This window comes from Sorex fumeus, unplaced genomic scaffold, assembly GCF_029834395.1.
Source record: "Sorex fumeus unplaced genomic scaffold, SorFum_2.1 ptg000029l, whole genome shotgun sequence".
Taxonomy (NCBI): domain Eukaryota; kingdom Metazoa; phylum Chordata; class Mammalia; order Eulipotyphla; family Soricidae; genus Sorex; species Sorex fumeus.
In genome coordinates, this window is record NW_026606086.1 from 295,609 (window position 1) to 320,267 (window position 24,659).

Sequence of the window (24,659 nt, forward strand, 5' to 3'; positions counted from 1 at the left end):
AAGTAAATGGCCAAAAGTTAGGTATGTGGGAAACACACCCACAAATCACCTCCGGCTCAGCTAGATCATTGGGGGCATGGCCTCTCTGGGTCCTGATTGAACTGCTTAATGACCATGATCCCAGAGACTCAGAAAAAATCTCGAACCCCAGTGGCTTTTGGCAGAAATGCGTCTGGTCCCTGCAGTGCTGGGCCCACGGTTTCGTGCCTTGGCCTGTTCCCTCTGGTGGCCCGGTGGCCGCCATCCTCCAGAGGCCACTGGACAGTCAGGCTTGGGACCTCAGTAACAAAACTTGTTGGGCCTCACAGGATGGGGGTGGAGCCAGTCCTGTCCTCCCCGTCCCCAAGAGACCCCAAGTCATTGCCCACGAACGGCCTTTCTGGCTCCTGATCAAGCTGCTTAACGACCATGATCCCAGAGACTCAGGAGCAATTCTCGGGAACCCAACAGGTTTTGACAGAAATCCCTCCAGATTTAAGTGTTCAAATGTCAGAATTTCAAAATCGTGCGGCCAGTACTGCAGCCACGAAACATCATATGTTATTCATAACCAGCAATAGAAAACAAATTGTCTACTGTTGCCTTTTCAGCAGATCTGAGTGTTGGGGCAAAATCTCAAATAATAATGGTGGGTCTGGTGTCAAAATATTGAATGTGATCAAAGTAGAGAGAGAGTAATGTGGAAATCATCTGCCCCACTGGTAGGGGGAGGGTGTCGGATGGGGATATACTGGGGTTGTTGGGGGTGGAGAATGGGCACTGGTGAAGGTACGGGTGATTCATTGTATGACCGAGACTTAGACCTGAAAGCTTTGTAACTGCTCTCACGGTGATTCAATAAATAAAATCATAAAAAGTGAAAAAAAAAAATTAAGGTGGAGTTCATGCACAATTCAATCAGCTAATCAGTGGCTGGATAAATAGCAGTACTCCTACATAAAAAAAAAAAGAGAGAGAGAGAGAGAAATCCAGAAAAATGGGGCAAATCTGTACCCCAAGCACACTTCTCCCCAAACGATCCGTTTTCCCCCACCCGAGATAAAGCCGACACGCTATGGGTCACATCCTCCTGCCACTGACCCCCAAAACCCGATGCTCCCTCCTCCCACCCTAGGGACTGATGGCACAAACTCCATCTTTGTGTCACGCCATACATGACACATTTGTCACTAGCACCTGATGACTCATTTCAGAACCTCAACAGAAGCCACAAAGATGGGGAGCACTGCTCAGGGAGCACCATGCAGGGGCTTCTCAGACCTTCCCTCTACCTCTGTTCCCCGCCTGTTCTGGGGAAGATGTATAGACAAATGGCCGGGGGTTGAGAACAGAGGAACCAAGCTGGGAGGAAGCGGGTGCTTGTGTTTTGTTTTCTCTGGTGGCCTCTAACTACGGTTCCTCTTAAGAGACAAAGAAGGCCACAAATAAGCAAACACTCTGACCTCAGTTAGCACCCAACTCTGATTGAACGCCAAGATCTGCTCTAAATGAACTTTGAAAGGGCAAGCTAAATATCTTTCAGGGAAGCAAATAACCTTAGGGGATTATCTGTTCTGGTACTAAAAATGGGGGGGAAAAAAGTCTGTTTTGTATCTCTTGAAAATGTCAGCTTGACTCAAAGGCAGTTCGATTTCATCCCGCGGTACAAATGCTTCCTCCCAGCTAGAGCTTTGGCTCACGTCTGTCCAGCATTTTCTGGACAGGGAAACACCAGCCCTGGGAGCTGTGGCGTGATGGGCAGCACCACACACCGTTCTATGAGGAAGTTACATAAAAATCAGTCTTCTGGTCCAAACAAAATGTCAGGAGCTGCAGACACAGTTCAAGACTATATATAGCCTGAAGGCACAGGACATATGCAAACGGCATCTATTCAATGTCATCAGCCAGCCCAGTCACCCACCTCACACTGGCATTCAACTTCAAAATATCCAGATAGAGGAAATTGTCACATGTAAGGGGGAAAAATCAGAGTTAGCAAGAGCTCGAAGAGAAGAGCAAGCCGGCAAACAGGACTGAGAGAAGGTGACCGGAGGTGAGGCAGGTCTCTGGCCTAACCCAGGTCCTAGCCCCAGCTGCCCTGCAGAACCTGCCAGGGGCGACCTCACATGCCTCGGAAGACTCACGGGCACCCCACATGCTATAGAATCCCCCCAACGCCCACAGTCGCTCACTTCTGACTCACACCCACCCTTCCATGCAAAAGACCCGAAGGAACAAGAATCCCAGGCCGAAGCTTCTAGTATTGGGGCTGGAACGATAGTACAGCAGTGAGGGCATTTCCCTTGCATGCAGACAACCTGGGTTCGAATCCCAGCACCCCACATGGTCCCCTGAGCACCGCCAGGAGTAAATCCTGAGTGCAGAGCCAGGAGTAACCCCTGTGCATCACCGGGTGAAAAAATTAACAATAAAAATATAACACCGTGGAGATGTGCAGACTGGGGGCAGGGTGCAGAGGGAGACCTCCCAAAGAGTGGCCCAGAGTGAGCATAACATCCCCAAAGATTCCGTAGGATGGGTCTGCCAGGTCTGGGGTGCAGCCTCACACTTCAGTCTAAGCCACTCTGGTCAGGATGTCCAAAGAGTCCTCAGAAAACGACCTGAAACTCTGCAGTGGAGCAGAGCAGAGAGAATGATTCAGGGGAAGGAAAGCATTAGGGGACATCTTTCGAACTGCTCAAGGGCCCAGGTGACTATTCAGAGCGGGAACTGTGTCTGCCTGCGGACAGCTAAGCCGGCTCCTGCCCAGCCCTGCCCAGCCCCGAGCACCCAAACAAAACATTCATTTTGAAAAACGGCGTATTACTACAGAGACGCCTCTAACAACTCCCACCCGGCGAGGCTCAGGGGATACCCTGGCTCTGCACTCAGGAATTATTCTGGTGGTGCTTCGGGGACCATATGTGATGCCGGGGATTGAACCTGGGTCAGCTGCGTACAAGGCAAATGCCCTCCGAATGTATATAGCTCCAGCCCTTGCAATTCCTCTTTAAAAGCCCCTAGGGTCATATCTGGTCGTGTGTGAGTCCCTCCTGTCCTGAACCCGGGGCTCCCCAGGTGATGCTGGGCCTCTAGCCCTCTAAGCTATCTCCACACCACCCAGAAATCCGTAAGGAAAGTGAAAAAAGTAAAGGCCCTCCCGTTGTTCGTCCATTTGCTCGAGCGGGCCCAGTAACGTCTCCATTGGAGACTTTGTTGTTACTGAGTTTGGCATATCGAATACGTCACGGGGAGCTTTCCAGGCTCTGCCGGGCGGGCGAGATACGCTTGGTAGCTTGCCGGGCTCTCCGAGAGGGGTGGAGGAATTGAACTCGGGTCGGCCATGTTGGCTGCGTGCAACGCAAACGCCCTGCCACTGTAATATCGCTCCAGCCATAATTCCGTATTAAAAAAAAATTTGTTTACGTTAACCACAGGGGCCGATGGCACAGCGAGGCCCGGGTTCTTTCTCTTAAGGTGCTGCTGAGACCAACAAGCTGAGGGGAAAGGGTGCCCGGAAATCTGGTGATGCACCTGCGTTCTAGAAAGGTCGTGTCTTGAGACCAGCAGCAGCAGTACCACAAATCAACGCACACACCCAAGAAAGCAGGGAAACGCGGTCACATCTCAAACACACCTGCACAAGCTTCCAATGGCAGAGGGCGCAGAGGGCGCAGACAGGCACCGGAAGCGTTGGGGAAGTGCACGGGTTCAGGCTGACTCCCTGGCTTGGTACTGGGGGTGACACTTGGCGGGCTTGGGAGACCGTATGGGGTGCTTGGGAACGAACCCGGGTCTGCCAGGGGCAAGGCAAGTGCCCTACCCACCTTACTACCTCTCTGGCCCTGGTACGCTGTTTTTAGAAGACATTATCAAGCCGATGTGTTTCCCCCTTGCATCTTCCCCTTCATTCAGTATTTATTTTCCCTTTCCCTCCCTTTCTCGCTGAGGCTGAGGGTCGCACACTCTAGATGGTGGTTACCCACTTGGGGGGTGGGGGGTCTCACTCAGCCTGCCAGAACTCCAGCCATGCCCAATTTTCCCTATTTCCAGTGAAGAATATGCCATAGGAAAAACATCTGGTTGAAAACTCACATAAATCAATGCTTTTGGGTCTACAGATACTCTTAAGGGACTAAGCATGGAGAAACCTCACCGCACAGAAGATAGAGCCAGAGTTCTGGCCCGGGCGCCTCTAAGAGCCAAGCTGACACTTCGAATGAGAAATTTTTCAAAAGTGCTCCCTGTCATAAAGATAGTAAACAAAACATATAAAATCATATTTGTAAACAAAAATCCACCTTTCAGAAAAAGACAACATTTAAAAAAGAAAATGTCCCGGGGACCCGACAGATAGTTCAGTGCGAAGGTGCTTCCCAGGCATCAAAGAGTCAAATATGGACCCCTGGGGACCACCAAGAGTAATCCCTGAGCATCACCAGGTGAAGCCCCAAGCAAAAACCAAAGCAAAGCAAAGAAATAAATATGTGCTGAAAATAACCAGTAGGAAACAGGCTGGGACGGGCATGTGGGAGAAACAGAATTTCCCGCACACCCTGCACCCAGCCCTGAGGTCACACTGCAGAACCTCAAGTGTTTGAATGAAAAATGTAAGCAATTTTATTTCTAAAAATGAGAATGTAAGATTAGAGTCTTCAGGTCTTGCCAAGACTCGATCAAGGTGAAAGGCGGGTCACGAAAACAAAATCACTCACAAACCTACGTTTCTTCTGCAGGCACCTGGGCAGCGGCTGCCGCTCCTCGAAGTGGGGGCCCGGGAGGATGTGCAGAAATTCCTCGATTCTGCGCCAACCAGGCCGGGAGAGCAGCTGGGCCAGCCGCATGCTGAGGGAGGCATAGCCGAGATGTCCATGGGGTTCTGCGGAGGATTCGAGAGCGACACCTGGAGTCAACCAACTCCTCTCTGCCCAATGGGCCATGGGATCTCTTTTTGTTTGTTTGTTTCGGCGGAGGCCATACCCTGCGGTGCTCAGGGCTCCCTCCTGGTGCTGCACTCAGGGATCACAACCTGGGTTGGCCGCACTAAAGGCAAACGTCCTCCACGCTGCCATCCTGGATTTGACTTTGGGGAGGAACACAGTGTGCTCCAGCCTACCCTGCTCAGCCCTGCCATCTCCACCCTCTACCCAATTTCCCAATCTCTCTCTTCTCTCCTTCTCTCTCTCTCTCTCCCCCCCACCCCTACCCCTACAGCTTTATGGATCAGACCTGGTGGTGCAGAGCTGACGCATGGCTTTGCCCTCACCACTCCTGGCCCTGAGTCCTTCTGTCTCAAACCAATCTCAGAAAGTTGCTTGGTGCCCCTGTGTGCTGGAAGGTGCCAGTGCCCGGCAGCACGTGCAGAGGGCAGGTGCGTGGCCAAACCCCAGCACCGCTGGGTCTGAACATTCAACTGTCTGCCCGGGAAAGATTCCATCCGACCCCCACAGAAGAAAAACTGTTCATCAATTTGGTGAGAAACTTCTCCTATAGAAACTTGGCCCGCTGGGGGGAGGGAATGTGGAGAGCTCTAAGCCCAGCCAAGATACTCTCAGGCATTCTTCCAGGGGGCGAGGCCCCAGGGCACAGCCAAGCCCAAATCTCCCAAGGGTGAGAGTGACAGCCCCCAGCATCACAGTCACCCCCAGTCTGAAACACCCCCCCCCCCCACAGTGACTCTGAATCCAGCAGCCCCAACTGCCCACAGTGAGTCAGTTGTGTTGGTCCCCAATCCTCTTACTTGAGGCTGGCCTTTTCCCTGACCAGAGGCTTCCTTGAGTCCAGACCAGCCTCCCCCGCCCTGAGGCCTAAGTGGACAAGGGCCCCCGCTTCCCACCCCCCAGTCCCCATTTTCAAAGAGCATCCCCCAAAAAGCCCCTCTCAGTCCTGGCTTCTGCAAGGGCAGCGCCTTCCCACCAGCAGGATGCCACACCACTGGGGAAATGTGTGTGTGTATGTCTATGTATGTGTCTGTGTGTGTATGTTGGTCCGCATGCATGTGCGTGAAGGCTCAGCTCGCCTATTAGATGGCGTGCATGTGCATGCGTGTGCATGAAGACTCGACTCACCTGCTCATTCACATCGTCCATCCAGAGGCGCAGGGTCTTCCGGATGGGGGGGGTAGCTGTTCCTGGCCCACTGCTGGGGCCGCAGCAGCCCGGCCTTCTCCAGGTTCTGTAACGTCAGGATGTGCTCGTAGCCGTATGTCTGCCAGAGGAGTTGGGGAGCCTGCTAGATCTCCCACTTCCAAAGAGGGAGCGAACATTTTCATTCTCATTTTGATACTATTGTTTTTGAGTCATACCCGGCAGCATGCAAGACAAGTGCCTGACCCCTTTCTACCTCTTGGTTTGTTGGGTTTTTGTGTTTGTTTGTTTGTTTTGCTTTTCAGGTCACACCCGGCGATCCTCAGGGGTTACACCTGCCTTTGCACTCAGCAGTCACTCCTGGCAGTGCTCAGGATAACGTATGAGATGCTGGGAATCGAACCAGGGTCGGCTGCGTGCAAGGCAAACGCCCTACCCGCTGTGCTATTGCTCCAGCCCCTTTCTAGCTCTTTGGACCCCACATTTTCACTTTAAAGTCAGAATGCATGGGCCCAACATAAGGAAGATAGATGACAGTGTACTGAAATAACTGAGTAAGAAAAGGAGGGCAACCACACCTCCTGACGTGCTACTGTCCAGATGTCTCCTTTGTTTGGTTTGCTTTTGCCCGCCCCCCCCACTTCCTGTGCTCAGGGATCAGTGCTGGTGGGGCTCAGGGAACCCATATGGGTGCCGGGGATCGAGCCCAGGTGGGCACATGCAAGGCCAACTGCCTTTTTAATAAATTTCTTCCTTGGCAAATGAGTCACTTAGAAACACTGACCTGGAGAATTTCTCTTTTGTAATAATCCAGAACCTTCTGCTTGACCCCACTGTTGCACACCGACTGCAGGCAAATGAGCCTGAGCACCTTGATGAGTGGATGCTTCTGGGCGATGCAGTCCTCCATGTAACTGTTGACCTAGAGTCGTGGCAGATTCATGCGTGAGAGCCGGGTCTGGGCCTGCAGGCCTGGGCGTTCCCCGGCCCCTGAGAGGCCCAATCAAGGAGAGGCTGGAGATTGGCTCACGCTCCTGCCCACAATCCCTGAACAACCTAAGCTCCGGGGCTAAGGGCGGCGGGTGCAACTGTCCCACTTGTCAGCGACACCTGAGCAGCATCAGTAAAGTAGCAGGGACTGTGGGGAATTTGGGCGCTTGCTTGCTGCAAGTGAGAATGCGGGATTTATTGACAGGCAGACAGGAAAAGGGATCATATAACCCATGCTCTTAAATTATCCGTGATGGGCTTCAATAGTCTTGGGCTTCAGGGCTGGGTCTTGTTTCTCTGAGGACAGCGAACAGCAATGGAACACATGCACACACACACACAATGGAACACACACACACACACACATGCACGCACACACACAAAATGGAACACACACACACACACACAGATACACACCACCCCCGGTCAACAGAAACCTATCCCTTGGCAGAATCTCTTTCCGCACATTTTGCACTGCCCTGACAGGTATTTAGGCCAGACAGAGAAATCAAAGCGATTCCTTTCCTACCTCGAGTTCTGTTTGCCAATCTCATTAACTATCGGCTAAAACGGTTTTAGTGTTCACGTACCTGATCAGTGTCTATTCCAGACATAAACTCCTGCTCCACGGTTAACATATCAAAGAAGTCTTCAGACGCTGAAACATAATGAACACATGAGCAACTCAGAAGTGGGATAAATGCTCATTTCTCCCAAAGGCATGCAAAGTAGCAAGCAAGCACCAAGTTTAAGTCATCACCGGGAAGGCACATTCCAGAACAGAGAAGCTGACAGCCTGTGCCCCGAGGTGCGCCTAGACACAGAGCCCCGGGACCTGGGCCCTAGCAGCTTCCTCTTCACACTTCATCACTTAACTTCCCGTTAGTCGTTGATTTGCTCGAGCGGGCTCCAGTAACATCTCCATTTGTCCCTGTCGCGTGCTAGTGTAGCCCAATGGCATCTGTTCGCTCCGGGAACATGAAGGGCCTCAAACCGATCGTTCATGATCTTGACGAAGAAGTCTGACCATCTGGTAGGTGGGTGGCCACGCGGTCTTTTGACATCCCGTGGAATCCAATCGGTAACAGCTCTAGTCCAGCGGTCGTCTTTAAATCTCATTACGTGACCAGCCCATCTGATTTTCGACACCTTGGCAAATGAGACAGCGTCCCTGATTCTTGATCGTCGACGGATGTCAGAACTCCGGATTCTTTCTCTCATTTGAGTGAAACGTGATATTCCAAGCATAACTCTTTCTATTCTTCTTTGGGAGACGTGAATAGCGTTCTCATCTTGTTTGCGTAGGGCCCAGGTCTCTGAGGCATATGTTAATGCAGGAAGAACAGTGGAATCAAAGAGATGTGCCCGGAGCCGGAGGTTCTTCGTCCTCTTAGCTATTTCTTCAACGTTCTTGAAGGCTTCCAAGCCGCTCTCTTCCTCCTGCGCAGCTCGGGTGCCAGGTCATTTGTCATGTTGACCTCTTGACCTAGGTACACATAGCTGTTGAATTCGGAGATGGTCGTTCCATTGAGAGGGAATGGGGCGTCAGGAACGAGGCTGACCTCTTCACACTAATTAAAGCAATTTCCCAAGGGCATTTTACTTTGGTTACTTTGGGGGCCACTCCCGGTGGTGCTCAGGGATCACTCCTGGCAGGCTTCAAAGACCATATGCGACTCCGGGATCCAACCCGGGCCGGCTGTGTGCCAGGCACTGCAGTACCGCTCCAACTCCAGCTCCTTGCCACATCAGACTGAAACCAACCTCAGCAAGTATTGCCAGGTCTGGCGAAGCAGTGCTGGCGCCACCCAGAGCCTGGGAGAGTCCTGCTGCACCACCTGACCCCGCAGAACCCAACAGTCACACTCGGAACATTTCTGTGAGGACACAGCGGCTGGCACAGGGAACAATGCACAAGTGAAACAGTAGCCGGGGCCCCCCAGAAGTAGCAGGGAGCCAGTGACACACCCTGAGCCTGAGCCCGGGACAGGGCACTCACTCGTCACGTCCTTGATGAGCTCGGCGATGGAGGTGTGGTTGGCCAGGGAGCCCCGTGTCGCCTGCATGTGGGGTAGCTGGGAGACAATCTGCTTGATCTCGCCCACCGTCTTGGCGTTGTGCCTTTCCTGAGGGAGGGGAGAAGGTCACGACAGTACTGGGGACAGCACTCTGGGCCTCGCACATCTGTGCGTGTGCGCGTGTGCACACGCACGCACACACATACACGGGGTGTACCCCAGTCACAGCCACAGCAGTGCTGGGAACGGCACCCAAGGCCACACACACACACACACACACACACACACACACACACACAATGTGCCCCAGCCCCAGCCCTGGCTGCCAAGAGTGCATTTTTAAGAGTTTGGGTCTTTGGGTTGCCCAGGGCATGTTTGAATCACGTGCAAGGCAGTGCCCCGGGCTTCCTCCTGGCCTGGCACTCAGGGATCACTCCTGGCATGCACCGGACCACATGGAATGCTGGGAACTGAACCCTGGTCAGCTGCATGCAAAGTAAGCGCCTTACCCGCTGTGCTATCACTCCGGCTCCCCCAAATTAATTTTTTTCTCTTTTTTTTTTTTAGTATTAGTGAAGCACCATGAGGTACAGTTGTAGATTTACAAATCTTTGTGCTTGGGTTTCGGTCATACAATGATCAAATACCCATCCCTCCACCAGTGCCCATTTCCCCCCACCCCCCCTCCCACCCTGTCTCTGTGGCAGGGCATTCCCCTTTGTTCTCTCTCTCCTTTTGGGTGTTGTGGTCTGCAAAAGAGGCATTGAGTGGCAATCATGTTCAGTCCATAGTCTACGTTCAACATGCATTTCCCCTCCTGGGAGGATCCTCCAAACACCCTTTATTTGGTGCTCCCCTCTCTATCTGAACTGCCCTTTCCCCTAGAATACCCGGCTGGCCTTTAAGCTATGGAGTAATCCTCCTGGTGTTGATCTCAGCTATTCTTAGGTATTGATCTCATATTTTGTTGCTTTATATCCCCCAGATGAATGCAATATTTCTATGTCTATCCCTCTCTTTCTGACTCATTTCACTTAGCATGATACTTTCCATATTGTACCACTTGTATGTAAATTTCATGACTTCATCTTTTCTAAGAGCTACATAGTACTCCATTGTGTAGATGTACCAAAGTTTCTTTAACCAGTCATCTGTTCTTGGGCACTCAGGTTTCTTCCAGTTTCTGGCTATTGTAAAGAGTGCTGCAATGAACAAACAAGTGCAGATGCCCCCAACTTAATTTTTAGTGTGAGAAATGGACACAAAACGAATTAGGTTATAACCAGATCCCACAGCCACAGGAAAATAGAAAAGTCAGGTTGGTGGGTCCAGGTACTGCGACAGCCACACCCTGCAGCACTGGGAGACCATGTGGACGGGAGGGAGCCCAGGGCCCACGCAGGCCACACCTGACACTGCATAGTCCCTGCCAGGGATGTGGAGCTCAGCAAACTGTGCCTTGAAGCCACAAAAGCTAACGATCGTATAGCCTGAGACCTCAACAATAGCAAATCAAGTGTAAAACGTTTCCTGGGTCCAAGCTATACAGTGTGGGAGGCGCTTGCTCAGTGCCCGGCCTCCCCACAGAACCCCGAGGCCTGCCAGGAGCCAGCCCTGAGCACTGGCAGCGGGAAGGGAGGGAACTGGACACCATGGCGAGCTCGGAGCTGGAACAGTGAATGCCTGACACTTCTTATCCATAGCTTTATAAGTCAAGGTGAGGAAATAAAAAATTAAGGAACAAAACCCAAGTGAGACAAAAGCAACTTCAGAAATACAACAACCATGGGGTCAGAGTGACAGAACAGTGGCGAGGTGCTTGCCTTGCATGCGGCCAGCCTGGGTTCGATCCCCAGCATCCCATGTGGTTGCCTCAGCCCACCAGAAGTGATCCCTGAGCGCAGAGCCAGGAGTTAGCCCTGAGCACCTCTGGGTGTGCCTCCCCTCAAAAAAAAAAAAAACCCAAAGAAATACAAATACTAATATTGTGGAGATAACTCCTAAAAAAGATGAAATCAGGAAATCACCCTTCAAGGGAAAAAGTGATTTTTAAAAACTTCCCCCAGAGTTAAAAAATTCAGCTTCTATCGTTTTACGAATTCAGGTTTCAAAAGTGAGCTGAACCCAGAATAAACGAGCAGCAGGAGGGCGCGAGGTGCTAACGAAGCTGGGGGCCGGGGACTGTGCTCTCATTATCACTCGCTGTTTCAGCCTGCTTGGGCTGAACCCGGATTCCCTAGATGCAGGAGCTAGTGGAGATGCCGCCACCGCCAGCAGCTGGGAGGAAGGTGGGAGGGACAGGGAGTGCAGACGATGACTGGCAAAGGACCTGACAACAGGAGAGGGCCTGGCACCACCTTTTCCCGGGCGCCCACAGCCCGCCTGCTGCTTGGCCCCAGGCCCCAGTCACCTCAAAGGCGGCCAAGATGACCTTGGCCTTCTTGCAGAGCACGGCGCCCACGGCGTTGAAGTTGCAGTCTTGGATCTCAGCCTAGAGCTCCTCGGCTGAGTCCAGCGGCAGCTTCTTGGCCTCTGTGGGCAGGTCCTGCCCATAACCCTGCCTCTTCAGGGCGAATTTTTCAGGTGGCAGCTTTACATGACCTGCACGGGAGGGGACACCCAAGTGAGACTCCAGAGACTTCCTGTCAGGGGAGAGCACTAGGCTTTGAGTCACTAGATGCGCACGAGCGTAGGACGCTCACGCTTTTCACGCTCGGCTTCCCTGGCCTGGTCCGCGGGACGCCTCCTGCTACTGCCAGCCCGAACCGAACTCAGGATGGGGCCACCCGAGGAAACATGCCCCAGGGCGGCCCACTGTCTTTCCTGCTGGCGCGTGCAAGTGCATGCCGTCTATACCGACATTTCAACAAGCCAAGAGGAGACCAGGATGGGGCAGGAGTGATAGCACAGCAGGGAGGGTGTTTGCCTGGCACAGGGCAGACCCAGGTTCGATTCCCAGCATCCCATATGCCCTCCTGAGCACCGCCAGGAGTAACTCCTGAGTGCAGCGCCAGGAGTAACCCCTGTGCATTGCCAAGTGTGACCCCTGTCACTGTCCTCCCATTGTTCATTGATTTTGCTCAAGCGGGCCCAGTAACATCTCCATTTTGAGACTTTTTACTTTGTTTGCCATATAGAACACGTCACGGGTAGCTTGCCAGGCTTTGCCATGCAGGGAAGATACTCTCCGAAAAAGAAAAAGAAAAAGAAAAAGAAAAAGAAAAAAAACAAGATCCCAGGAATCATCTCAGCACGGAAGTGTGCTTGAGGGCGGGAGACAGCTCCGACCGCTTCTTTCCTTTCTGTTTCCTTTCTCTGATTTTTGGGCCAAACCTGTCAGTGCTCAAGGCTTATTCCTGGCTCTGTGCTCTGGGCTAATTCTTGGCAGTGACTGGGGGAACCATATGCGGTCCTGGGGACCAAACTCACCCTAACTGCTGCACTGCCTCTAGCTCCAAGTTGGTTCCTTTCAAAAAAACATCCCCTCCACTTTCAACACAAATCCCGACGTGTCTACACACAATCAGCTCCACTGCTCTGGGTCCAGAGAGACGGGTCATCGGGGGCAGCGCACGCTCAAGTCCCGCTGTCTGTTCCTTTGAGCACTGCCCCATGTGGGACCTGAGCACTGTGGGGTGGGTGCTGAGAATCATAAAGCAACAAGAACTCCTGCATCGGAGAATGTGGGAGAGAAAGTGAATGACGGAAGAAAAATACTTCTCGGATGCTTTCCAAATCCTAAGCCCCTCGGAACAGCCCGGGCGCCAGCGTCTGGAGACAGCACGCCACGGTGGCCGCGGGACCCGGAGCCTGAGCACATGCTGAGATACACGAGGTCGGCAAGACCTCGCATTCCAGCTCAAAGCAGAGGGGCAGCCGCTGGCCCAGGCAGCCAGCATGCAGCTCCTGCACGGACCTGCCATCGCCCTCGGTCCAGCCATAGGCGCAGACCTGGGGGGTTATGGGGAAGCCCAATTTCCCCTTGTTTTTCAGATTTCTCTTAATGGTTTCTTTTGAGGGGGTCACACCCAGCAATGTACAGGAGTTACTCCTGACTCTGCACTCAGGAATTACTCCTGGCGGTGCTCAGGGCACCATATGGGATGCTGGGAATCGAACCCGGGCTTGAGCTGTGTGCAAGGCAAACGCCCTACCCGCTGTGCTATCACTCCAGCCCTCTCCCTTAATTAAATGTTTGATCAGAAGTAAGTGTGTGATGTGAAGAGACTGTGAGTTCCCGAAACTCCTTCCCCCCGGAGGAACCCCACGAGCCCCATCTCTCACACCTCTGCACCCAAAACCCCAGCACCTCTGCCACATCCATCAAGGGACTTGCAGAAGCACCAGGAGGCGGGGACCCCTCGCATGGGGTGCTCCCGTGCCAGTGAAAGCTCGGAGCAGGAGTCTGGGGAGGGGCTGTGTGTGTGGCATCATCCCCAGCTACTGCCAGGCACAGCCCGGGTGGGCGCAGGGCCACGGACTGGCCCCACAGAGCAGAAAATCACAGAGATCAGCCCCGCAGTCCCTTTGGCACTGCTTACGACTGTCCCCACAAAAGGAAGCAACTTAAGAAGTTATCCTTCGCAACAACTGGTCTAAAACGATCGGAAAAAAACCCCATAATCCTGAAAGAGCAGGAAAACGCTTTGTTGTGTGGAAATGCCTCCATGTGTGGTCCTGTTCTGCTTCCGTGGCCGCTGTCACTGAGCCACACATTCACCACTGCAGTGACATACACACTAACACACACGAACCCCCCCCCCCCACACACACACACCATCGCAATCCACTCTGCGATAACCAGCTTGGCACACTGGACAGACAGCACTGTCTGGACTCGGCCAGCATTCAGCAGCTGCAGGGCTCTGTGTCCGCAGAGAGACCCCATGCAGTTAGCTGCATCCCTGTCCTTCCAGACCCGGGCTCTATCCCCAGGGCTGTTTCCCTAGCCCCCGGCCAGGGCCACTCCTGAAGGCACCGGAGTTACCCCTCTTGCGGCCTGGGGCTCCCTGCTCTGAAGAAAAGACACGAATCAGACTGTGGGAAACTTCTCAGACTGTATCCCAGCAGGAGCTACTCCCGGCTCAGTGCTCACTGGACATGCAGGAGCGCGGATGGAATCGAGCGCTGGCTGTGTGCCTGGCACTAGCCCCGTGAGCTTTCCTAGCCCCCACTCAGATCTGAAATGCTACAGAATCTAACATACGGGGCCAAACCCCCCTGACCTCGGACCCAGGCACCCCTCAGAAACGCTCTATTCCTCACGCCTCCTTGGGCGGCCCGAGCAGCGGGCCTACACACCGCATGGCCCTCTGCACAAGGCCTTAGCCTCGGTTTCCCCAATGGTGTCCTGGCTCGAGCTCGCTTTAACCTTGGGCTGAAAGTCAGTGCCTGACATTTTCAAGTATTCTGACTTATACACAAATGCCACACCTTTAAAAACAGACACTTTTGAGATTGATTTTACTCAGCTAACCTATTAGTAAATGATGTCGCTTCACTTACTGTTCTGGATGCCATAAATTTCATCGATGAGTCCTTCGTATGTCAGCTGAGTCGCAAGGGGTGTTAATAAATCCACATTTCAATCAAGCAACAAGGAGGTTATCAAAATCAGGAAATATTGAATTCTGACTTTCTGTAAACTCTCTCTTCATCCTGATCATCATATTGGCCACTTGCTCGGAACAAAGTACAGAATCAGGCAGAGCCTTTTTAGCAATGGGCGGATTTTAAAATGAAGCTAAAAGGTGCCCAGAAATTCAAAATTTAAAAATAAGACGGAAAAAAATGGAACAATAAAATAAAACAAGACAGGCCTGAGACAGTATGGTGGGTAGGATGCTTGCCTTGCAGGTGGCTGACACAGGTTCAATTCCTGGCACCACATATGATCCCTCAAACCCTGCCAGGAGTGAGCCCCGAGCACTGCTGGGTACGGAGAGAGTGGGAGGAGGGAGAGGGCGAGAGAGGGAGGGAGAGTAGGGATGGAAAAGAAAAGATAAAGAACAGAAAAGAGAAAAGGAAAGAGGGCTGGGAGACAGCAGAGGGGCCAGGGGTCATGCCTTGCACGCAGACAGTCTCAGTTTGGTGGCCCCAGCACAGAGCCAAGAGCACTGCGAGGTGGAGCCCCAAACCCCACCCGCAGGAGAGAGGCCTCCCTCCCCGCCCCAGCTCACCCTGGCGCACTTGCCCTTGCCGAAGATCTAGGGGATGGTCCCGTACAGGCCTGCAGCGTCATCAGGCCCTTGGTCGCGTGGTACGTGCTTGTCTGTTCGCTGTCCAGGTAGCACTCCTGTGGGAGAGGGCCAGGCGTGTGGGCACAGGCTCTGTGAGTCAGTGCCGAGGCCCCAAGGCAGCACATCTACTGGGGGTGAGCATTGCTTGGCGGGCGAGGAATTGCTGGCCTCCGCATGCCCGCGTGACCACACAGCAGAACACTCTAGGCTTGTAGAAGTGCAGGCAGCCTCTCCCACATACAGCAGCGAGTGTCACAGGGGACAGCAGGAGGGCAGCCACGGTCTCGGAGAAGGGCCACAAGATACATTTAACACACAGACAAAAAGAAACATCTTTGGCCCAGAAAGAGCAAAGAGCATGCACGCGCCACCCAGCAGGGTGGTTCAGCAGGGCTGACAGAGCACAGACGGTCCCCAGCAGGGCCTCAAGATCACTCCTGTGCCTCAATCCCTTCATCCAGCAAGTGCAGAGAGCAGAGGAGAAAAATCACGCAATGCGCTTCACCTGCTCTCCACCTGATGGGGCAGCACTGTTGGTGCCCATCGCAGGACTCTTTTTTAATTTTTTTTCTTTTTGTGTCACACCCGGCAATGTACTGGGGTTACTCCTGGCTCATGCACTCAAGAACTACTCCTAGTGGTGCTCGGGGGACCATATGGGATGCTGGGAATCGAACCCGTGTCTGCCGCATGCAAGGCAAACGCCCTACCTGCTGTGCTATTATTCCAGCTCCTCATTGTGGAATCTTTGACACTGTCTAAGGCAGCGGCCAACAGTCGTGCACCCCAACGGCATGAGGACGAGGAGGGCAGACTGAGGGCGGGGTGCAGAGAGAGACCTCCCAGAGAGCCTGGCCCAGAGTGAGCATAACATCCCCAAAGATCCCGTAGGATGTCTCTGCCAAGTTTGGGGTGCAGCCTCACACTTCAGTCCAAAACATCCTGGTCGGGATGTCCAAAGAGTCCTCAGAAAAGGACCAGAAGCTCCACATTGCAGCAGAGCAGAGAGGAAGATTCAGTGGAAGGAAAGCATTAGGGGGCCTCTTTTGAACTGCTCAGGGGCCCAGGTGACTGTTCAGAGCGGGAACTATGTCTGCCTGCGGACAGCTCAGCCGGCTCCTGCCCGGCCTGCCAAGCCCCGAGCACCCAAACAAAATATTCATTTTGAAAAACAGCGTATTACTACAGAGACACCTCTAACAACTCCCACCCGGTGAGGCTCAGGGGATACCCCTGGCTCTTCACTCAGGAATTATTCTGGTGGTGCTTCGGGGACCATATGGGATGCCGGGGATTGAACCTGGGTCAGCTGCATGCAAGGCAAATGCCCTCCGAATGTATATAGCTCCAGCCCTTGGAATTCCTCTTTAAAAGCCCCTAGGGTCATAACTGGTGGTGTGTGGGTCCCTCCTGTCCTGAACACGGGACTCCCCAGGTGATGCGGGCTCGGGGGCCTTCGTGGTTCAGGGCGGGAGAGAAGGCGTGAATGCAGCATCCACGGGCGGATGTGGGGCCCTTGGCTCTGACCTGTCTCGGGTCTGTCTGCTGGGATGGCCTTGCCCCGCCCACGCAGGGCCAGGACCAACCCTGCGTGTGACCGAGACAGCTCCTATCCTCAGCTGGGGTGACCAAGACACTTCCTCAACGCTTCTGCACTGCTGACTGGGAAAGGGAGCAGAGAAGCCGCTCCCAGACCTGCAATGGCTCAGATGGAAGGCGAAATCCTAGTCCAGTCACCACACAGGGCCGGGCAGGCCCCTGTCCTGTCACCAGACAGGGGTAGGCAGGCCCGTATCCTATTACTACATAGGGGCATGCAGGTCTGTGTCCTGTCACCACACAAGGGCATGCAAGCCCCTCCCTGCTTCATGACTGGGGTGGGGAGAGACCATTAGGGGAGCCCAGGAAAGTTCTGGATTCCACAGGCTGAAGCCCAGAGACATGAGCAAACCCACAGGGAGCTGGGTGACAGCAGCCCAGAACCCAAGCGAGACCCAGGTTCTTTCTCTTAAGGTGCTGCTGAGACCAACGTGCCGAGGGGAAATGGTGCGCGGAAATCTGGTGATGCACCTGCAATTTAGAAAGGTCATGTCTTGAGACCAGCAGCATCAGTACCACAAATCAACTCACACGCCCAAGGAATGTAGGGAAAAGCAGTCACATCTCAAACACACCTGCACAAGCTTCCAATGATAGAGGACGCAGAGGGCACAGACAGGCACCGGGAGCGTTGGGGCCGTGCATGGGTTCAGGCTGACACCCTGGCTTGGCTCTGGGGGTGATACCTGGCGGGGCTTAGGGGACCGTATGGAGTGCTTGCGAACGAACCTGGGTCTCCAAGGGACAAGGCAAGTGCCCTACCCACCTTACTATCTCTCTGGCCCTGGTATGCCGGTTTTAGAAGACATTATCAAGCTAATGTGTTTCCCCCTTGCATCTTCCCCTTCATTCCGGTATTTATTTTCCCTTTCCCTCCCTTTCTCGCTGAGGCTGAGGGTCGCACAATTTAGGTGGTGGTTACCCACTGGGGGGGTCCCCCACTCGGCCTGCCAGAACTCCAGCCATGCCCAATTTTCCCTTTTTACAGTGAAGAATATGCCATAGGAAAAACATCTGGTTGAAAACTCACGTAAATCAATGCTTTTGGGTCTACAGATTCTCTTAAGGGACTAAGCATGGAGAAACCTCACCCCACAGAAGAAAGAGACAGAGTTCTGGCCCAGGCACCCCTAAGAGCCAAGCTGGCACTTTGAAAGAGAAATTGTTCAGAAGTGCTCCCTGTCATAAAGATAGTAAACAAAACATATAAAATCATATTTGCAAACAAAAAAACAACCTTCCAGAAAAAGACAATATTTAAAAAAGAAAAACTCCGGGGGGCCAGATAGATAGTATAGTGGGAAGGTGCTTCCCTGGCATCAAAGAGTCAAATATGGACCCCTGAGGACCCACAAGAGTAAACCCTGAGCATCACCAGGTGAGGCCTCAAGCAAAAACTAAAGCAAAGCAAACAAATAAATATGTGCTGAAAATAACCAGTAGGAAACAGGCTGGGACGGGCGTGGGGGAGAAACAGAATTTCCCACACACCCTGCACCCAGCCCTGAGGTTACACTGCAGAACCTCAAGAGTTTGAATGAAAAAATGTAAGCAATTTTATTTCTAGAAAATGAGAATGTAAGAAAAGAGTCTTCAGGTCTTGCCAAGGCTCAATCAAGGGGAAAGGCGGGTCATGGAAACAAAATCACTCACAAAGGGCTAACTGGAAAAACGCAGTGACAGACTTGACTATTTCAGGCTGGAGCGGCCCTGCCTTCCACTCTCAAAGCTTCCTCCACAGCCACAGTGAATTCAGGGTGGGACGGGCACAAGGACAAACATCGAACAGCAGCAGAGAAACACCAGAAATAAACACATTTAAAGACAACTGATTTTTGAGAATTCAGTAAGGGCAACAACAATTTTAAGCAAATTTGTTGAAACAGGAGGGTCTCCATAAGCAAGAGGAGCAGCGGCCTGAGAGGCAGCACAGGGGAAGGCGCTGGTCTTGCACGCAGCCAATCTGGGTTCTAGCCCCAGCACCACATATGGTCCCCGAGCATGCGCAGGAGTGATCCTTGAGCACAGAACCAGGAGTAAACCTTGAGCACTGCTGGGTGTGGCCCAACTCCCATCTCTCCCCAAAAGGAAGAAACTGGACACTTCCAGGAATCACTAAAATGCCAGTGTGAGTGTCACCATCACAAACGAGGCAGAAACAAGTGTCAAGATCAAAGGGCAAACACTGAACTTACTCTGAAGGCGCCCTCCGACTCCATGGAAAAAAGGTCCCCGTCGAAGGGAATGAGGTCCAGGCTGTACTCCTCCCTACGGATGAAGGAGTCCAGGACGCCCAGGTCCTTCAGCCGCTGCTCACACAGCAGGCTACGCCGGGGCACAAACAAAATGTGGAAATCTCTTGTGGGGCCACGTCTGTCTTCACTGCAAGAGAAGGACCGTGCCTTGGCCCGAGGCCCCGACGCGAGGACTGCTCCCCAGGGCCCCACCTGTGCCTGACACACAGTGGGCTCTAAAGAGACCCTTATGAGCTAACCCCCACTACTGACTCGGCCCAAGTTTTTAGTTTTCCTGCTCTCTTGATGTGATGCTTTTTCTGGAAACCGCTCACCTATGCTCTGCCAAGGGGCAGTGCTGCTTTCTCTTGGGCCATTGATGGGACATGAAAACTCTCAGGGTTGGGGCTGGAGCAACAGTGCAGCGGGTAGGGCGTTTGCCTTGCATGCGGCCGACTCGGATTCGATTCCCAGTTCCCAACATCCTATATGGTCCCCTGAGCACCACCGGGGGTAATTCCTGACTACAGAGCCAGGAGTAACCCCTGTGCATTGCCGGGTGTCATCCAAAAAGAGAAAAAAAAAAAAAGAAAAACCTCTCAGGGTTATTGCAACGGACATCTGTTTCTTGCAGAAAAAAAAAATGTTTCTATTTAATCAAGCGATGTCTCTAGGAAAATAAAAGGTTGCTCTAAACCGTGCCCGATCTTGCGCAAATACCCCACATGCTTTTAAGTCCTTAGGGGCCATGTCGATCAAACGTAATGCAGACTGGGCTGGTGCACTTCCTCCATAGATGCTGCAGCATTAAATATTAATCATCTTCTCCTGACGTTGCTTATGAAATTTGAGCATATGGTATTCAGTACTTGAAAAAGAACCACTAGCTGTTTTTCTTTTTATAAAAAAATCTGGGTCCTTCTACTGAGACAGGCCGGAGCTTCCTACTGTCCTGAGAGAGTGGGTTTCTGTGGTTTGCCCTGCCTCCCCAAGCCCCAACCCACAAAGTTTCCTATTCTCTATTTATAGTTTTTGGGTCACACCTGCAGGTGCTCAGGGATAACTCCTGGCTATGCACTCAGAAGTCACTCCCAGAAGCCTTGGGGACCACACTGGGTTCCGAGGATCTATCCATGTCTGACTGCAGAGTATCCTACCCCTGACCCCCCATTCTCCTCCGACACACTCTCACATCTGTCCAAAGATCCACTTCCTAAAGCGCTGGCAAGCAAAGGTGTCCTGATGAGCACTAAAAGCACTAGACGAATGATTCCGTATAGACCATGCATCGGCTCTGAGATACCTAAGCACATTTTCAGCAATTATATCCATCAGTTCTAGCCGGGCTCTGACGAAAAAAATGATATTTTTGACATTCGCTGCTCACTAGCGGCTTCCTTTGAGTGTGAACATTTTCTCCACCTCATGTTCTTAAGAAAGCACACATACAAATGGTGAACAAAACCCCTAAAGCTTAGCAGCCGACCCAAACGCGGACATCACTGCAGGCGGCCAAACCGGGTTGGATTGCCGGCCTCCCACACCGTCCCCAAACACCACCAAGAGTCATTCCTGAGTGCAGAGCTAGGGGTAAGTCTGAGCACTGCCAGGGGTGGCCCAAACAAAACAGACCAACAACAAAAACTCAGGTGTTCTGACACTCCCACTCCAAAGCACAGTAGACTTTAGTGTTGAGTCAGAGAATGCAGGGGTTATGGTACATGCCTGACACATGACTGCCAACTTCGCCCCCTGGCACCACAAGGGTCTCAAGCATTGCCATGTGCATCCCAAGAGAGGCCACTGGAGTGGCCTGGGATATCCCTGCCACCACAGCGCCAAGCCTCATCGAAGTGCTAAGAATCACCACCAGGAGGTGCCCTGGGGCAGTGCTCAGGAGACCCGGGGCCAGGGAGATAGTACAGTGGGTAAGGTGCTTGCTTTGCATTCAGCTGACCCGGGGTTCTATCCCCAGCACCCCATACTGTCCACTGAGCACTGCCAGGAGTGATCCTAAGTGCAAAGCCAGGAGTAAGTCCTGAGCACTGCCTGGCACAAGCCCCCAAATAAAATTCAAAACCACTTTAGGATAAAAATTTAGATTCCCCAAAGCCAGGTGTATAAATTCAGGCTGAAGTAACCAATCCTGTGTCTGAAAAACTTGGAGCCACATGAAGTAACAATCAGAAGACATGCCGCTCCGTCGAGGAGAAGAGGGGGGTGCAGACCCACCCTTGAAAGGTCCACTGAAGGCTCCTATGCTGCCCGAGTCCCTGAGCTGCTTGTGCCCATGTAGCCGAGCAAATGCGGTGCCCGCAGCTCTCCTTGAGATGGGGACTTTTGTGCTTTCCGTTCTAATGTTGGGATGTGTGTAGGGGCTCTCTCTGTCTTTGGAGAAGCCCACGGTCTCTCCTGAAATGTTACTCTCTCTCCGCTCGTCCTCTTCCTAAAGGTCACCAAATAAAATGTTTTTTTTTTACTTCAAATAAATAAACAAAAGGTCCACAGAAGATAAAACATTTACCACTCATAACAGCGTCAGTGATTCTAAAAACCAGACAGCTCTGCACACCACTTACTCCAGAAGTGGAACATCATATTACTCTTGCTAGAGTCCAGAATGACAGTTTCAAAAAAAGTAATAATAATCAAAACCTGGTGCTAAGATGTCGGGGCGACCCCTGCCCGGGCAGCCCCTGGACACCGCGGGCGGGGCGTAGAACATTGGTTTTGTTTTTTTGGTTGAAATAAAATAAAGAGAAGGGTCCAGAGCGACCGCACAGCGGTTAGGAGGTTTGCCTTGCACACGGCTCACCCAGGTTCGATCCCCAGCATGCCATAGGGTCCCCCAAGCAACGCCAGGCTTAATTCCTGAGTGCAGAGCCAGGAGTAAGCCCTGAGCATCTCTCGATGTGACCCAAAAAGCAAAATAAATAAATAAAAGAAACAAAATGACTAAAGATAAAATTGGTCTTCGTCCGGCTTAACAGTCTCACCTTCAGGGGCTGGAGATAGTACAGGGATTAAGGCATTTGCCTGCGGGCGGGATATGCTTCATATGCTTCAGCCCCTGCAGCCCCCCAAAGAACGCTGATGATTAAGGCTCCGTTTGGACCAGGGAGAGGCGCCAAGCTTCGGAAGCTTCTGGAGCGTGGGAGCTGACTCCCACCACAGCTGCCCGGTGAGGCTTTGCTAGCATCGCTCACCAGCCCACTGCACTGCTGCTCGCTCAAAATTTCAAGATTGACTTAAATTTGTTTTTTCTTTTTAAAAATGTTATTTTCTTTTGAAATTTTTTTAATCCTAATGAAATACACAGAGTTGATCATGATTGGATTTCAGTCATATCATGTTCCAACACCTGTCCCTTCACCAGTGTACATTGCTCACCACCAATGTTCCCAGTCTCCCTACGCCCCCAGGCAGGGAAGGCACCTCTCTCTACTCCCTCCTTTCTGCAGTGGTCTCTCTCCACTCCCTCTCTCCCTCTTTTCTCTCTCCGCCTCTCTCTGACACATGCCTTTTGGTTTACAATACAGGGGGACCTTATGGGGTGCCGGGATTCGACCCCGAGTCTTCTGCACGCCAAGCAAGTGCCCTGTCTGCTGTAGTGTCTCTGGCTCCCAGACGCTTCTTTTAAAGAATCAAGAACTTGGGGGCAGAGAGGCAGCACAGGGGTCTGCGCCACATGGTCCCCAAGCACTGCTGCAGCTGGGATGGCCCCCGCGACTCCCCCGCCCAGACTACAGCAGGGGCTGCAGGCGGGCCCCAGACCAGAGGGCCCAGGTCACCAAGGTCTCTGTGACCCCCATGCAGAAGCAGAAGCGCCCCCAGCTCTGACCCCAGGGCCCCATGCCCCCTCATCTCCCACCGTCCCGCTAGGGGTGCCGGGGGTGCCCCACCGAGCCAGGGCACAGGCCGCCGAGACTCAGCGCTCCCCGGGGGCTGTATAGACCCCCCAGACCCCCAGCAGAGCCGGGGCACAGCGCTTCCTCTGCTCCCTTGGAGGGACCCTCCCGGGAAGCTGGGGGCGGGGGGGACGAGGGCGCCCTGGCGTCATCTCCCCTGCACTGCCAGCTGGCCTTGCGAGGGCATGTTCCCCGCCCCCCACCCCGGCTCCTGGGAACGGTCTCAGGGGGTCCTCGGGTTCCCCTGGCCATCGCCGGGTCCTGCCCAGTGAGTGATTGACCTGCAGCCCCAGCAGGCCCGTGAGCGGCTCGCGCCGCCCTCTGCTGGCCGCCGTGCGAACTGCACAGGTGCCGGGCACTGCCTGGCGCTGGGGTCCCGCCCACCCGCACCCAGCAGCGCCTCGCTCAGGCCCGCGTCCCGGGGGTTCCCTGCCCGCCCCTCGGGGGCCGGCCCGTGGCTGCGGAGCCGCAGGAGGGGGCACTGCCGGCGCAGCAGTCCCTGGGGGGCCTCCGGCCGGATGCCCGAGCTCCGTGGCGCCAGGTTGGTTGGCGGGGGCCGGAGCAGGGTCGCCGGCTCCCGGCGGGCGACCCCCGTCGCCCGTCTCCCCGCGCGGGGCGGACCCCAGCCCCCGGCGCCCAGCGAGGCGCACCCCGAGGCCACGTGACCGACTTTCCTCGGGGCGGGGGCAGCGGCGGGCGGGCCGCGGGGAACGCAGGGCGCGTGAGTCCTGGGGCGCGGGCGCGGACCCCCTCGGGGGTCTGAGTCCGGAGGCGTCTGTCCGCGGGCCCGGGCGGCGGCCAAGGCTTCCGGCCCCTCGGGCGGGGTGGGGCGGGCGGGCAGGGGCCCCTGGAGTGTGGCGCAGGGTCCGGGTCTGGCGGCAGCGTCGGGCTCAGTCTTCGGACTCCACGTCTCCCTCCTTGGGGGCGCCCGGCTCTGCGCGGTCTAGGAGATGGGGGTCAGCGGCGACCCAGGCGGCCCGCACTTGCCGGCAGGGGGCTGTCCCCGCTGCAGCGCCCCCGCCCCAGACTCACCACGCACCCCCTCGCCTGCTAGGGGGCGCCCTCCACTCCAGCTGGGAAAACCCCCAGCCAACTGAGCCTCCTAGGGCCCGCTGGCCAAGGACTGCTGGTCACAGGCCCTGAGGGTCCTCATGGCCCCTGGGGCCTCGACTTCCCTTCCTGTACCAGAAATCAACCCAGAGAGAGGCCAGTGCACAACTGCCCTAAAACCCAGGCTCAACGGCTCCCAGGACTATTGCGGGGGGAGGGGCCCAGGCTTTGATGCTTACACAAGTTTAGTGAAATTTTACTGACTGTGAGGGAGAAAAAGTTTGCCTGTGTGTACATGCCAGAACCAGCGTATCATTGTGTCCATTTGAATTTAAAGAAACAAGTTCATACCTTTGCGAGATGGAGAACAGAAAGAAAAAAAAAAGAACTTGTTGCAGCCCCACCCCACCCCCCAAAAAAGAATTCTTTTAAACACCTAATCCCAGGAAAAAGTGCTATTTCTTGAATAAATTATTACCAAGCAATGACAACAATTAAAACACACAGAAAAGGACGTGTGGTGGGTAGCACAGGGTGGGGACGGACGTTCAGT

At 53.7% G+C, this 24,659-nt stretch overlaps 1 pseudogene; it reads right to left on the minus strand.

Annotated features, from left to right (window-relative positions):
* Positions 1–4,658: 4,658 nt before the first annotated feature.
* Positions 4,659–24,209, minus strand: LOC130024557 (vacuolar protein sorting-associated protein 33A-like; annotated as a pseudogene).
* Between the last annotated feature and the right edge of the window lie 450 nt (positions 24,210–24,659).